Source organism: Scylla paramamosain, chromosome 9 (genome assembly GCF_035594125.1).
Source record: "Scylla paramamosain isolate STU-SP2022 chromosome 9, ASM3559412v1, whole genome shotgun sequence".
NCBI lineage: Eukaryota > Metazoa > Arthropoda > Malacostraca > Decapoda > Portunidae > Scylla > Scylla paramamosain.
Genome location: NC_087159.1, coordinates 23500001 through 23514756, shown reverse-complemented (window position 1 = coordinate 23514756; position 14756 = coordinate 23500001). Strand labels below are relative to the sequence as shown.

Here is a 14756-nt window from a genome sequence, read left to right as displayed (position 1 = left end):
TGACTGAAATAACCAATTTTCCATGCTAAAAACCATGAAACAACACATTTCAAATAACACAATGTTTATCAACAAAGCCATCAAGCCACAATTGCAAAAAAAAAAAAAAAAAAAAAAAAAAAATTGTGAATGATTTACTTTGATTGCGCCCTTTAAGGGAAACTCTAGTAGGGGACAAGGGATTACTGTTTTTTTTTTTTTTTTTCAAATTTAAATATGATTTTTTTTAATGGACCTTTACCCAAATTTTGAGCAACTGATGAAAATGCCTAAATCAAATAAGCCCTCCAAAAATAAAAGGAGGTTGTGGGAGCATCTTCTGTGATTGCCATGAACATGAACGCATTGTTTACAGTGGCATTTAAATTTTAAAGGGCAAGTCATATGATAGCTCGCCTTGCCCTTTAAATCCACTTTGTTTGACACTTAAGTCTTTTTTCTGTGTTTTTCTCGAATTTTAGCACAATTTTTTTAGATAATATTCCAGACATCTAGCATCTGTCATAGTTGGTGTGCCCTGCAGCCCACCACAAGCCTAGCCGCTGAATGCATCAGTGTTGATGATTACATTATGATCAGAATATATGTATGAATCCACGCTTTGTGTGTTTGACTTCCTTCAGGCATTGCCCTACACGGTCTGAAGAAAGTAAAAAAAAAGTAGGAACATTTGGAGGAAAGAACAAGCTGACAGACACTGTCATCAACAGCCTCCAGCACTATTACCAAATAAGCCTGAATAGGAAGGTTAGCACAAGTGCTGCAGAAATGAGAGCTGAAACATTAACTTTACCACTGCACATCCACTGATTAAAACCCATAGCATCGTTTGTGTGCTCAAGATGAAGATTCATGGTGTTTTTGTAATAAAGGCATCACCCAAAAGGAAATGCCTGCATCTCATAAGAAAATGAAAGTATATTTTCACCTAGACACAGATCAGCTGAAGGAGATCAAGGCGATTTATGACCAATTCACAACTGACAACTTGTTGACTAAATCTATGAAAGGAATGACTCAAAACCGCAATGAACACCTTCATTCATGTACATGGAGGATTTGCACAAAACTTTGTAACGTCAGCAAAAGAATTACCAACTTCGCAGTTGCAACTGCTGTCTCCAACTACACTGTTGGTCATTTGAAAAGCTGTTTGATTGAGCACCTTGGGATTGAGAACACTGCTGAATTGCACAAGTATCTAGAAGGGAAGAATAAACCCATGGACACACCATATAAGAGAAAGATGAGAAAGGAGAAGGTTCGGCTTGACATGGAATATGCTGCCAGCAGCTTCTGACCAGCACAGTGCTGCTAGAAAAAGCTGTTTTTCTCATATGTAAGTTTTTGCTCTTCAAATCATGCTTCAGTTTTTGTTATTGGTTTTATTTCTTTTGCACTGTTTGTTGATCTTTTTTGGTTTTAACCTTAGAATTGCTTTTTTAAGTGTTTACTAATTATATATTTTATTTCTAACAAATTCCAGAAAATTACCTAGGTGGCGAAAAAAGATGTGTGCCTTAATTTTTTTTCTGGCCTTAAAAAAAAAAAAAAAATATATATATATATATATATATATATATATATATATATATATATATATATATATATATATATATATATATATATATATATATATATATATATGATATAAATTCACCAACATCTTTAGTAATGCCTACTTTAATCAATGGTATTTTTAAAGTATGTCTATGTTAATTACCTTCAGAGCTTATAACAAGTAGACAATGGGTAAATATGAAAAGGTTTTAACCTAAATTATTTTTTTCTTTTTTCTTTTCATGTATCGTTTCACAAATGTCTACACACGTAAGTAGCTATCATAGTTGTTTACAAGTAAAATTTCATGTAAATTGATGCATTTATCACTAACTTCATGAAAAATAAGGGGACAGGTCCTTAATGCCCCACCTTGTTTATCTCTCACGTTGTAGCATACACGATTTCTGGTTTCTTGGAGCAGGCACATGGTATAATGCTCACAAAAATACAGACAGAAATGTAGCTTTCCCAATAAAAATACAGTACAGTGAGGTACATGACAACGAACTTGATTTGTTCAAAGGTAGCATTTGTTATGGCAAATGTGTATTATGGCAACTGAAGAACCTATGGGAAAAAATTAATTGGTTCTAGGGAACAAGAAAATAATAAGAAAAAAATTCCACTATTTTGGAAAAAGAAAAAACATCAAAATAAGCACATATGCACTACTGCATTTGAGATAACACAACAAATATATACAATACCCTCCCAAGTTTCATGCCTAGCTAACTTCTTACCATCCTGAGTTATCACATTATCACACCAAATTTTGTGCCGCTTTGATAAATATAAAGCCTGGTTTATACTACTCCATTTTTACAGATTCCATTTACATACACCGTCCAACAATGATGTCACCACCGTTTCCATTTTGAGCAACTGTAGTGGGAACCAGGCTCTATTTCTACCTCTGCTTGAATGGACACCATCAAGCAGAAGACATGAACCAAGTTTAACTCTGTACAGAGAGATGGGCAGTGTTGCACATACTGATATTTTTAATATTCTATGTATGATACTCAAGTGCATGAAAAAAAGTTATTGAATTACAGCTTTGCAATGTAATAATAATATATTGTAAATTAAACATTTTTACACTTCATGTACAAAATGAGTAATGACTAGGGTTCCAACATGAGGTGCAGCAACACCACAAAGCATGTAAACACAAGCACAAGGAAGGACTGGACAGACCAGCTTAACAAATTGCAGAAATGCAACAAGCCTCAATCAGCAGCTATGGTAATGACAGTGTATTAATAATTAAGAACTGGAAAATACTAGTATAGCCTCCTGATACAGCAGACACTACTTTGTAGTGTCTGTAGGATTCACTACTGTGCAACTACTTATATTTCTTTACTGTGTAATAAATCACTCTCTTCTCCTCACTGGCCTCTCTTTGTCAACAACGAACAAGTGTATAAATTCCTTGTTGTGGAGGTCTCTTCTCCTCACAGCCATGTTGACAAACATGGATACAGAGACAGCAGCCAACTCCTGTTCAATACAGACTCCGTTTTTGTGACGTTATTGTTGGACAGTGAATGGAGATGGAATCCGTAAAAACAGACTTGTGTGAACCAGGCTTTTAGACATCTTGCTGCTGGGGAAAGCTACTGAAAAAATGCAGTTGTGCATTATCTCTGCACTGGAGGTCATCAAGATAGCCACAGATGGCTGGGGATTATTCCTGAGCACCAAATAGTTTGTTTACATCGAGGCTTTTCAACGGGATCACATTTACTTTATTTCCAAGATTGAATTACTGTCTTACACTCTGTGTCTTTCCTCAAAATATGTAAAAATGAAGTAAATATTTATAGGAAATATTAGGGGCCAAGCAGCAACCACCATGAAATGGAGTTAACAATATATTCTTTTCTATAAATTTCTCTACATCTTAGAAATAACATTGATGTGATCATATTTATATTGTGTGTGCAGCTATCATCATCCACTAATCATAGTAGTGCATACCTCATCAACCATGCTATCGCCATCACTATCTCTTTCGGTAAATATCAGATGTTTGAAGAGGCAGCTGTTGATAATGATGGTTAATTCTAATGCAAAGCATTAGTGTACACTACTGTTATTAAAATATTAGTGTTACACACATGAAAATTTCCATATATGGCAATAAAAACTTCATTACAGGGGGCACATAAGTTTTCTCTATCAACACATGCCACACCAGGCAACCCAAGCTGTCGTTCAGAATTGCTAATGTTAATATCCTTACATTTTGTGTCAAGTTATTACAGGAAGCTATGTTATTAGGTATAATTATTACTTAACATGACAGAGCGAGAGAATCACAATGGTGCATTACCATGCTGATAGTGCCTTCTCTCTCTCTCTCTCTCTCTCTCTCTCTCTCTCTCTCTCTCTCTCTCTCTCTCTCTCTCTCTCTCTCTCTCATGTGATCTTGAAAAGGGAAAGCAAATCACTTGCAAATATTTTAAAGAGTAGAAGATACAAATGTTGAGAATAAACAACAGGTCCTCACTATAAACTGTCTCACTCCCCTGAGATGGTTTTTAGAGAGAGAGAGAGAGAGAGAGAGAGAGAGAGAGAGAGAGAGAGAGAGAGAGAGAGAGAGAGAGAGAGAGAGAGAGAGAGAGAGAGAGAGAGAGAGAGAGAGAGAGAGAGAGAGAGAGAGAGAGAGAGAGAGAGAGAGAGAGAGAGAGAGAGAGATATGAAGGGGAAATAGTAGAAATTATTGTACATCTGGCAGTATCGTCCATCCCTCCTCCTAGAAAGAGAGGCGCTGAAATGGTGCAACTGAGCCAGCAGGAAGCTCTAAAATTATTATCATGGAGTGTTTTACTTATAAGTCTGAGTCTTCTTAATGAATTATTGAAATGCTGCATGTCAACAGATTCTTTTTTGTTCAAAGGTTTACTGGACCATGTGAAAGTCTCAAAATCTGAAAATGTTTCCTGCTTAAGTTTTATTCCTCATTTTATAATTATTTAATTATTCAACATAACAAAAAAAAAGTATATCACAAAAAAAAAGCCAAGAAAATGTAGTCTATAATGGGATATAATACACAATTGTATATACTCTACATTGGACACGCTAGACAGGTAAAATAAAGCGATGGTGAATGACACACACAATGTGCTTACCTTTAAATGCAATTTACTCATTTGTTTACTTTTGGCACTTGGTCCCCTTGTTGCAGCCAGCCACTCATATAAAGTAGTAATAAATGGCAGCTTTTGATATGTCTTTTAATATTAAATCATGTAACTTTGTTCTAGAACTGAATTATGGCACAATCAAAAGCAATAATGAATTCAAAATTTTGCTCAAAAACCAGTCTGTTCAAAAAGGGAGGCATTCGGTAACCAATCTTCCACTGTACATAGATATATAGAAAGATATACGGATATAGATATGTATACAGGGTGTCCCACGAGTTAAGGTACATACTTTCAGGATTTGATAGTCAAGTAATTCCAAGTCGAAAATACTCTATACACATATGCTGTGTTTTGCTTTATTTTGCAAGAAATTAATGTGTAAGTGTTGCAGGAACTGCTCACCTTGGTTGGCCTCCATCTCCTTCCTTCCCTTCTCAACTCACTATGTATTCCAGTGACACTGTGTGGCATTAAGTGATCTTTTTTTTTTTGTATAATCTATGCAGTCAAAGCCTTAAAGGAAACAGCAAATGATGGATGAAATTTTTGTATGAGTCAGTGAAGAAAATGTACAGATAGCACAGTAATACAGCAGTTGTTAAGTGCTACTTTTTTAAACATACATGGTAACTCACTTGCTTCAGACTGCCTCCTTCTGTTGGAGGAGGCAGTAGACACCTGCCGAAACGATAATTACTCCCAGTGAGGTCTAAAGCACTGCTCAGGGGGTGCTGTGAACTTATCATTAAACCCAGCTGTGACCTCACTGAACGTTTCCCTTTGTGTCTCACAACACAAGGGGGCAGTCACAGCCTGCCCTCTAAAGACTACTCTCTTCCTCCACACAAAACTACAAGCACCTAATAACACACACACCCTTCACTCAAAAATTTTAAAATCATGGCGACTCCTACACCAGCCTCGGAGTCCCCATCTAGGGAGGGGACCATAAATGTCCCCAGGTCAGACTGCCTTTCTGTCGACGATCCTAAGTGTCTTGACACCCTCCTCAACTTTTTCTTCATTAACTTCTGCAACATTCGCGGTCTAAGATATAATTTTCAATCTGTAGAACACCACCTCTCCTCTTCTAAACCTCATGTTCTTTTCCTCATTGAAACTCAGGTGTCTGAGGCAACTGACAGTAGCCCCTTTTCTGTTCCCTCCTACTTTCTCTATCCTCATTTTCGATCCAAAGCTGGATGTTGCGTTTATGTGCGCAATGATTTAACCTGCTCTCGTGCCCACGCTCTTGAATCTTCCGAGTTTTCCACCATCTGGCTACGACTACAGAGTCATTCTCATACTAAATTTATCTATGCTGTATACCTCTCTCCTAACTCCTCTGACTATAAGAAATTCTTTGACTACTTAACTTCCAAAGTGGAGCACATTCTGACTCTCTTCCCTTTTGCAGAGATCTCCATTCTTGGAGACTTCAATGTTCACCACCAGCTTTGGCTTTCCTCTCCCTTCACTGACCATCCTGGTGAACTAGCCTACAACTTTGCTATCCTCCATGACCTAGAGCAATTGGTGCAACACCCTACTTGTATTCCTGACCGCCTTGGAGATACGTCCAACATTCTTGACCTTTTCCTGACCTCTAATCCTTCTGCTTATGCTGTCCCCCTTTCTTCTCTGTTGGGCTCCTCTGATCACAATCTCATATCTTTATCTTGTCCTATCACTCCAATCCCTCCTCAGGATCCCCCTAAGCGAAGGTGCCTCTGGCGTTTTGCCTCTGCTAGTTGGGGGGACCTGAGGAGGTATTTTGCTGATTTTCCTTGGAATGACTACTGCTTCCGTGTCAGAGACCCATCTTTGTGTGCTGAGCGCATAACAGAGGTGATAGTCTTTGGCATGAAGGCGTACATTCCTCACTCTTTTTCTCATCCTAAACCTTCTAAACCTCGGTTTAACACAGCTTGTTCTCATGCTATACATGATAGAGAGGTGGCCCACAAAAGGTACTTAAGCCTTCCATCACCAGAATCTCATGCACTTTATATTTCTGCCCGGAACCATGCCAAGTCTGTTCTCCAACTAGCCAAAAACTCCTTCATTAACAGAAAATGTCAAAACCTTTCAAGATCTAACTCCCCTCGTGATTTCTGGCATCTAGCCAAAAATATCTCCAATAACTTTGCTTCTTCTTCTTTCCCTCCTCTACTTCAACCAGATGGCACCACTGCTATCCCATCTATTTCTAAAGCTGAACTCTTTGCTCAAACCTTTGCTAAAAACTCTACCTTGGACGATTCTGGGCTTGTTCCTCCCTCTCCTCCACCCTCTGACTACTTCATGCCACCTATTAAAATTCTTCACAATGATGCTTATGGACCTGATGGGGTCCCTCCTATTGTTCTCCGAAACTGTGCCTCCGTGCTTGCACCTTGCCTAGTCAAACTCTTTCAGCTCTGTCTGTCAACATCTACCTTTCCTTCTTGCTGGAAGTTTGCCTACATTCAACCTGTTCCTAAAAAGGGTGACCGCTCTAATCCCTCAAACTACCGTCCTATTGCTTTAATTTCCTGTTTATCTAAAGTTTTTGAATCTATCCTCAACCGGAAGATTCTTAAAGATCTATCACTTCACAACCTTCTATCTGACTGCCAGTATGGGTTCCGTCAAGGCTGCTCTACTGGTGATCTTCTGGCTTTCCTTACTGAGTCTTGGTCATCCTCTTTTAGAGATTTTGGTGAAACTTTTGCTGTTGCCTTGGACATATCAAATGCCTTTGATAGAGTCTGGCACAAAGCTTTGATTTTCAAACTACCCTCTTACAGTTTCTATCCTTCTCTCTGTAACTTCATCTCAAGTTTCCTTTCTGACCGTTCTATTGCTGCTGTGGTAGACGGTCACTGTTCTTCTCCTAAATCTATTAACAGTAGTGTTCCTCAGGGTTCTGTCCTGTTACCCACTCTCTTCTTATTATTCATTAATGATCTTCTAAACCAAACTTCTTGTCCTATCCACCCCTACGCTGATGATACCACCCTGCACTTTTCCACGTCTTTTCATAGACGTCCAACCCTTCAGGAGGTAAACATATCACGCAGGGAAGCCACAGAACGCCTGACTTCTGATCTTTCTAAAATTTGTGATTGGGGCAGAGCAAACTTGGTATTGTTCAATGCCTCAAAAATTCAATTCCTCCATCTATCAACTCGACACAACCTTCCAGACAACTATCCCCTCTTCTTCAATGACACTCAGCTGTCCCCCTCTTCTACACTGAACATCCTCGGTCTGTCCTTTACTTATAATCTGAACTGGAAACTTCACATCTCATCTCTAGCTAAAACAGCTTCTATGAAGTTAGGTATTCTGAGACGTCTCCGCCAGTTTTTCTCACCCCCCCAGCTGCTAACTCTGTACAAGGGCCTCATCCGTCCATGTATGGAGTATGCTTCACATGTCTGGGGGGGTTCCAGTCGTACTGCTCTTCTAGACAGGGTGGAATCAAAAGCTTTTTGTCTCATCAACTCCTCTCCTCTAACTGACTGTCTTCAGCCTCTCTCTCACCTCCACAATGTTGCATATCTAGCTGTCTTCTACCACTATTTTCATGCTAACTGCTCTTTTGATCTTGCTAACTGCATGCCTCCCCTCCTTCCGCGGCCTCGCTGCACAAGACTTTCTTCTTTCTCTCACCCCTATTCTGTCCACCTCTCTAACGCAAGAGTTAACCAGTATTCTCAATCATTCATCCCTTTCTCTGGTAAACTCTGGAACTCCCTGCCTGCTTCTGTATTTCCACCTTCCTATGACTTGAATTCCTTCAAGAGGGAGGTTTCAAGACACTTATCCATCAATTTTTGACCACTGCTTTGACCCTTTTATGGGACTGGCATTTCAGTGGGCATTTTTTTTATTAGATTTTTGTTGCCCTTGGCCAGTATCCTTCCTACATAAAAAAAAAAAAAAAGAAAACTACTCAGTGTTGCTGTCACTCCTGTAGATGTTCCTTTAGATTATACGATATTCTTTCAAAGTGATGTCAAATTGTGATGTTTCATAAACTTGCTTCTTTATGTACAATTATTTGAGTCTGTATTCTTGTACTGATGTTGAGGCTTCGTTTTGTCATCTGGACAATACCAGCTTGAGCTGCTCCAGTACATTCAGCTGCTGCAGAAGTACAGGGGAAACATCTTCTCTCACAGAGATGCTGATGCACTCTGTAGAACACTGCTATCTGAGTGTCTTCTGTCTGGGTACCTGTGTCTGTATTCTGCTGCTGCAACCTGGGTATTCCCTTCACAAAATATCATGTCATGAATATCATCACATGAATATCATGTCTGAATACTCAATGCTACTGAGTGTGAAAGGCAAAAAATGCACTTCGGCTGATTGACGAGGCCTTTCACTATTAGGTGTTAAGACATCAAATGAGTGTTGGGGGGTGACAGACAGTTACAGTAAGTTGCCACATGTTTAAAAAGTAGCAATTAACAACAACTGTATTGATGTGTTACCTGTACATTTTGTTGACAGACACATACAAAAATTTAATCTGTCATGTGCTGTTTCCTGTAAGGTTTCAACTGTGTAGACTGTACTAAAAAATTATCACTTAATGCCACACAGCACCACTCGTGTATGTAGCAAGCCAGGGAGGGAAGGAAGGAGGTGAACAACCACCCAGGCAAGCAGTTCCCACATCACACAATTTACACATTCATTTCTCGCAAAATAAAGCAAAACACAGCATGTGTAAAGAGTATTTTCAACACAGAATTACTCAAACTATCAAATCCTGAAGTATTTACCTTAACTTGCGGGATACCCTGTATATAAATAGAGAGAGAGAGAGAGAGAGAGAGAGAGAGAGAGAGAGAGAGAGAGAGAGAGAGAGAGAGAGAGAGAGAGAGAGACTTATATATATATATATATATATATATATATATATATATATATATATATATATATATATATATATATATATATATATATATATATATATATATATATATATATATATATATATATGAGGCATCACCTGTAGTAGCACACCCAAATGGCATTTCTTAAAATGCTCAGGAAACAGCTTCAGAGTTTTCAAATTATAATAAAATTTTCTCCAAAACAATTATAGCTAGGATAATGTTGCTTACACCCTTTCAAAGCTCATGGTCTGTACACTGTCACATGAGTCCTTTGGCACAGAAAATAACAAAAAATATGATTTAGAAACTAAAGAAAATGGTTCAGAAAATACCTGGAAAATTTTCCACTATTTGGCATTTTATAATGTTCCTTGCTGGGGAAAATGCAATATTAATGCAGCAAATCCCAACAAATAATAATAATAATAATAATAATAATAATAATAATAATAATAATAATAATAATAATAATAATGTTTCACATGATTATTCTGCAATATTAAAAAAAATTGCTGTTCCAATAACAAAAAGTAGCCTCATTGAGTTTCTGAATACAAAGCCATAGACTATAATAACAGATTATAATAATGGAATATTCTGTTTTACAACCAAAAGAAGGCAAATATCACATTGTCCCTTGTAGGTTAATATCCATTCCATTATCATTAGTGTGGTCCCTGTGCTGTTTGTAGACACCAGCAGATGGGTGAGTGTCATGACATCTACTCAAGATGTGCCTCATCATAGACATAGTCTATGATATTACATTCTGGGTCTTCCACAAATTGGTCTTCCTCATGTGCATGTACACATCCATCCATCACTTGCAAGCTGTTCCTGTCATCCTAACAGCTGTTCAAGCCATACCCTTTTGTTTGAATTAGGATAGAACAGCATGAGCAATTTCGGTTGGTCCACTTTGGACTTCTTAAGCAAATGTTCCTGGTTGTATCTGCATGTAATATTCACATTTTCAAGATGGAAACTCCCAAAATCATAGTATTTCCTGCCATCCTCCAAGTGTACTTTGATAGCATCTTCATCAATACCACTGTTAGTGGTTCTTAAGGAGGAATCCTTCCTTGTACACATCTTTCACCACTTTTTGGGATGCTTTAGAAAACTTTCCCTGAGAGGCTTTATGCTTCATTACAGCTTTTACAAGGAAATTCAGGTTATAGAACTCCTCTTGCTGCATTTTCACAACCCTGAACTTCTTACCTGTAAGACTGTATGATATCTGGGGTGAAAATCCCTTCAAACCTACAAATTTTTTTTCTCTACATTATTTTTATTTTCATTTATTTATTTTTTTTTTATGTACGAGGACACTGGCCTAGGGCAACAAAAATCCAGTACATAAAAAAGCCCACTGAGATGCCAGTCCCAGAAAAGGGTCCAAAGCGGTAGTCAAAAATTGAAGGATAAGTGTCTTGAAACCTCCCTCTTGAACGAATTCAAGTCATAGGAAGGTGGAAATACAGAAGCAAGCAAGGGGTCCCAGAGTTTACCAGAGAAAGGGATGAATGATTGAGAATAGTGGTAACTCTTTCATTAGAGAGATGGACTGAATAGGGGTGAGAGAAAGAAGAAAGTCTTGTGCAGCAAGGCCGCAGGAGGAAGGGAAGCATGTAGTTAGCAAGATCAGAAGAGCAGTTAGCATGAAAATAGTGGCAGAAGACAGCTAGAGATGCAACATTGTGGCAATGAGAGAGAGGCTGATGACTCCAGTTAGAGGAGTTGATGAGACAAAAAGCTTTTTTGATTCCACCCTGCCTAGAAGAGCGGTACAAGTGGAACCCCCCCCGACATGTGAAGCATACTCCATACATGGATGGATAAGGCCCTTGTACAGAGTTAGCAGCCAGGGGGTGAGAGAAATTGGCGGAGACGCCTCAGAACGCCTAACTTCTCAGAAGCTGTTTTAGCCTGAGATGAGATGTGAAGTTTCCAGTTCAGATTATAAGTAAAAGACAGATGAGGATGTTCAGTGTAAAAGAGGGGGACAGTTAAGTGTCATTGAAGAAGAGGGGATAGTTGTCTGGAAGGTTGTGTCAAGTTGATAGATGGAGGAATTGAGTTTTTGAGGCACTGGACAATACCAAGTTTCCTCTGCCCCATTCAGAAATTTTAAAAAGATCAGAAGTCAGGTGTTCTGTGGCTTCCCTGCATGAAATGTTTACTTCCTGAAGGGTTGGACATCTATGAAAAGACGTGGAAAAGTGCAGGGTGGTATCATCAGCGTAGAAGTGGAGAGGACAAGAAGTTTGGTTTAGAAGTCATTGATGAATAATAAGAGAGTGGCTGACAGGAAAGAACCCTAAGGAACACCACTGTTAATAGATTTAGGAGAAAAACTGTCTACCACAGCAGCAATAGAATGGTCAGAAAGGAAACTTGAGATGAAGTTACAAAGAGAAGGATAGAAGCCATAGGAGGATAGTTTGGAAATCAAAGCTTTGTGCCAGACTCTATCTCTATCAAAAGCTTTTGATATGTCCAAGGCAACAGCAATAGTTTCACCAAAATCTCTAAAAGAGGATGACCAAGACTCAGTAAGGAAAACCAGAAGATCAACAGTAGAGCAGCATTGACAGAACCCATACTGACAATCAGATAGAAGGTTGTCAAGTGATAGATGTTTAAGAATCTCCCTGTTGAGGATAGATTCAAAAACTTTAGATAGGCAGGAAATTAAAGCAATAGGACAGTAGTTTGAGAGATTAGAATGGTCACCCTTTTTAAGAATAAGCTGAACGTAAGCAAACTTCCAGCAAGAAGGAAAAGTAGATGTTGACAGAGCTGAAAGTGTTTGACTAGGCAAGGTGGAAGCACAGAGGCACAGTCTCAGAGAACAATAGGAGGGACACCATCAGGTCCATAAGCCTTCTGAAGGTTTAGGCCAGCAAGGGCATGGAAAACATCATTACAAGGAATTTTGATAGGTAGCATGAAGTTGTCAGAGGGGTGGAGGAGGGGGAGGAACAAGCCCAGAATCGTCCGAGGTAGAGTTTTTAGCAAAGATTTGAGCGAAGAATTCAGTTTTAGAAATAGAAGTGATAGCAGTGGTGCCATCTGGTTGAAATAAAGGAGGGAAAGAAGAAGCAAAGTTATTGGAGATATTTTTGGCAAGATGCCAGAAGTCACGAAGGGAGTTAGATCTTGAAAGATTTTGACACTTTCTGGTTGGAGAACAGACTTGGCATGGTTCTGGGCAGAAATATAAAGTGCATGAGATTCTGGTGATGGAAGGCTTAAGTATCTCTTGTGGGCCACTTCTCTATCATGTACAGCATGAGAACAAGCTGTGTTAAACCAAAGTTTGGAAGATTTAGGTCTAGAAAAAGAGTGAGGAATGTACGCCTCATTGCCAGACACTATCACCTCTGTTATGTGCTCAGCACACAAAGACGGGTCTCTGACACGAAAGCAGTAGTCATTCCAAGGAAAATCAGCAAAATACCTCCTCAGGTCCCCCCAACTACCAGAGGCAAAACGGCAGAGGCACCTTTGCTTAGGAGGATCCTGAGGAGGGATTGGAACAATAGGACAAGATGTAGATATGAGATTGTGGTCAGAGGAGCCCAATGGAGAAGAGAGGGTGACAGCATAAGCAGAAGGATTAGAGGTCAGGAAAAGGTCAAGAATGTTGGGCGTATCTCCAAGACAGTCAGGAATACAAGTAGGGTGCTGCACCAATTGTTCTAGGTCATGGAGGATAGCAAAGTTGAAGGCTAGTTCACCAGGATGGTCAGTGAAGGGAGAGGAAAGCCAAAGCTGGTGGTGAACATTGAAGTCTCCGAGAATGGAGATCTCTGCAAAAGGGAAGAAAGTCAGAATGTGCTCCACTTTGGAAGTTTAAGAATTTCTTATAGTCAGAGGAGTTAGGTGAGAGGTATACAACACAGATAAATTGTTTGAGAGTGACTCTGTAGTCATAACCAGATGGTGGAAAACTCGGAAGATTCAAGAGCGTGGGCACAAGAGCAGGTTAAATCGTTGCGCACATAAACGCAACATCCAGCTTTGGATAAAAAAATTAATATAAAGAAAGTAAGAGGGAACAGACACCTGGGTTTAAGTTTAAGGAAAAGATGAGGTTTAGAAGGGGAGAGGTGGTGTTCTACAGACTGAAAATTAGATCTTGGACCACGAATGTTGCAGAAGTTAATGAAGAAAAAGTTGAGGGGGGTTGTTAAGACAGGGTCATCATCAGAAGGGCAGTCTGACCTGGGGACATTTGTGGTCCCCTCCCCAGATGGAGACTCTGAGGCTGGTGTAGGAGTCGCCATGGATTTAGAAATTTTGAGTGAAGGGTGTGTGTGTGTTATTAGGTGCTTGTAGTTTTGTGTGGAGGAAGAGAGTTGTCTTTAGAGGGCAGGCTGTGACTGCCCCCTTGTGTTGTGAGACACAAAGGAAAATGTTCAGTGATGTCACAGCTGGGTTTAATGACAAGTCCACAGCACCTCCTGATCCAGTGCTTTAGACCTCACTGGGAGTAATTATCATTTTGGCAAGTGCCTACAGCCTCCTCCTCCTGATACAAGAAAGACAAACTCTACATGCTTCAACCTGCCACTATGAACCTGCCATAGTGCTGTCAGTACCACTGGATGGTTCTTTTGTCAAGCACAGTTGTCAGCAAAAGTTGTCGATGTGTTGAATGTGTCATCAATATTCAACTCAAGCCACTTTAGTCAACAACTTCCAACTTCATCAAACCCATGTCCAGCAACAGTCTCATCCCATACAAACATATAAATCCAAAATCTATAAACCCATATCTTCATTTTACAATATGCCATGCCAGTTGTAAACTTGGGACAGGCAAGGATTTGTTGCAGGTACATGCATAGGATTTTCCTGTGGGGATCAGGGTCATCTTTCAGGGTTCTCAGTAATTCCTATGCCTCAGCTGCTTTCTTTTTGTGTTCTTCAAGCTTGTTCTCCAGGGTATTAGTGTCATTGCCCTCTGCTTCTTCTTCTTGTATTTCCACATCAATAAGATCACAGGTTATGCATATATCTTTCTTGGGAGGGGCAATGCCAATATTACACTGTTTTGTAAAAACATCTCTATAAATGTGTTCAGTGACTGGCACTTCACATGGATAACTTTCAGCTACAAATTTGCAGTATT

The 14756-nt window shown here is 39.3% G+C and overlaps 1 protein-coding gene across 2 annotated transcripts in view; it reads right to left on the bottom strand.

The window, feature by feature from the left end:
* Nucleotides 1-14756, bottom strand: part of LOC135103726 (zinc finger C3HC-type protein 1-like) — a 111540-nt gene that overhangs the window by 556 nt on the left and 96228 nt on the right. The window lies entirely within an intron of this gene.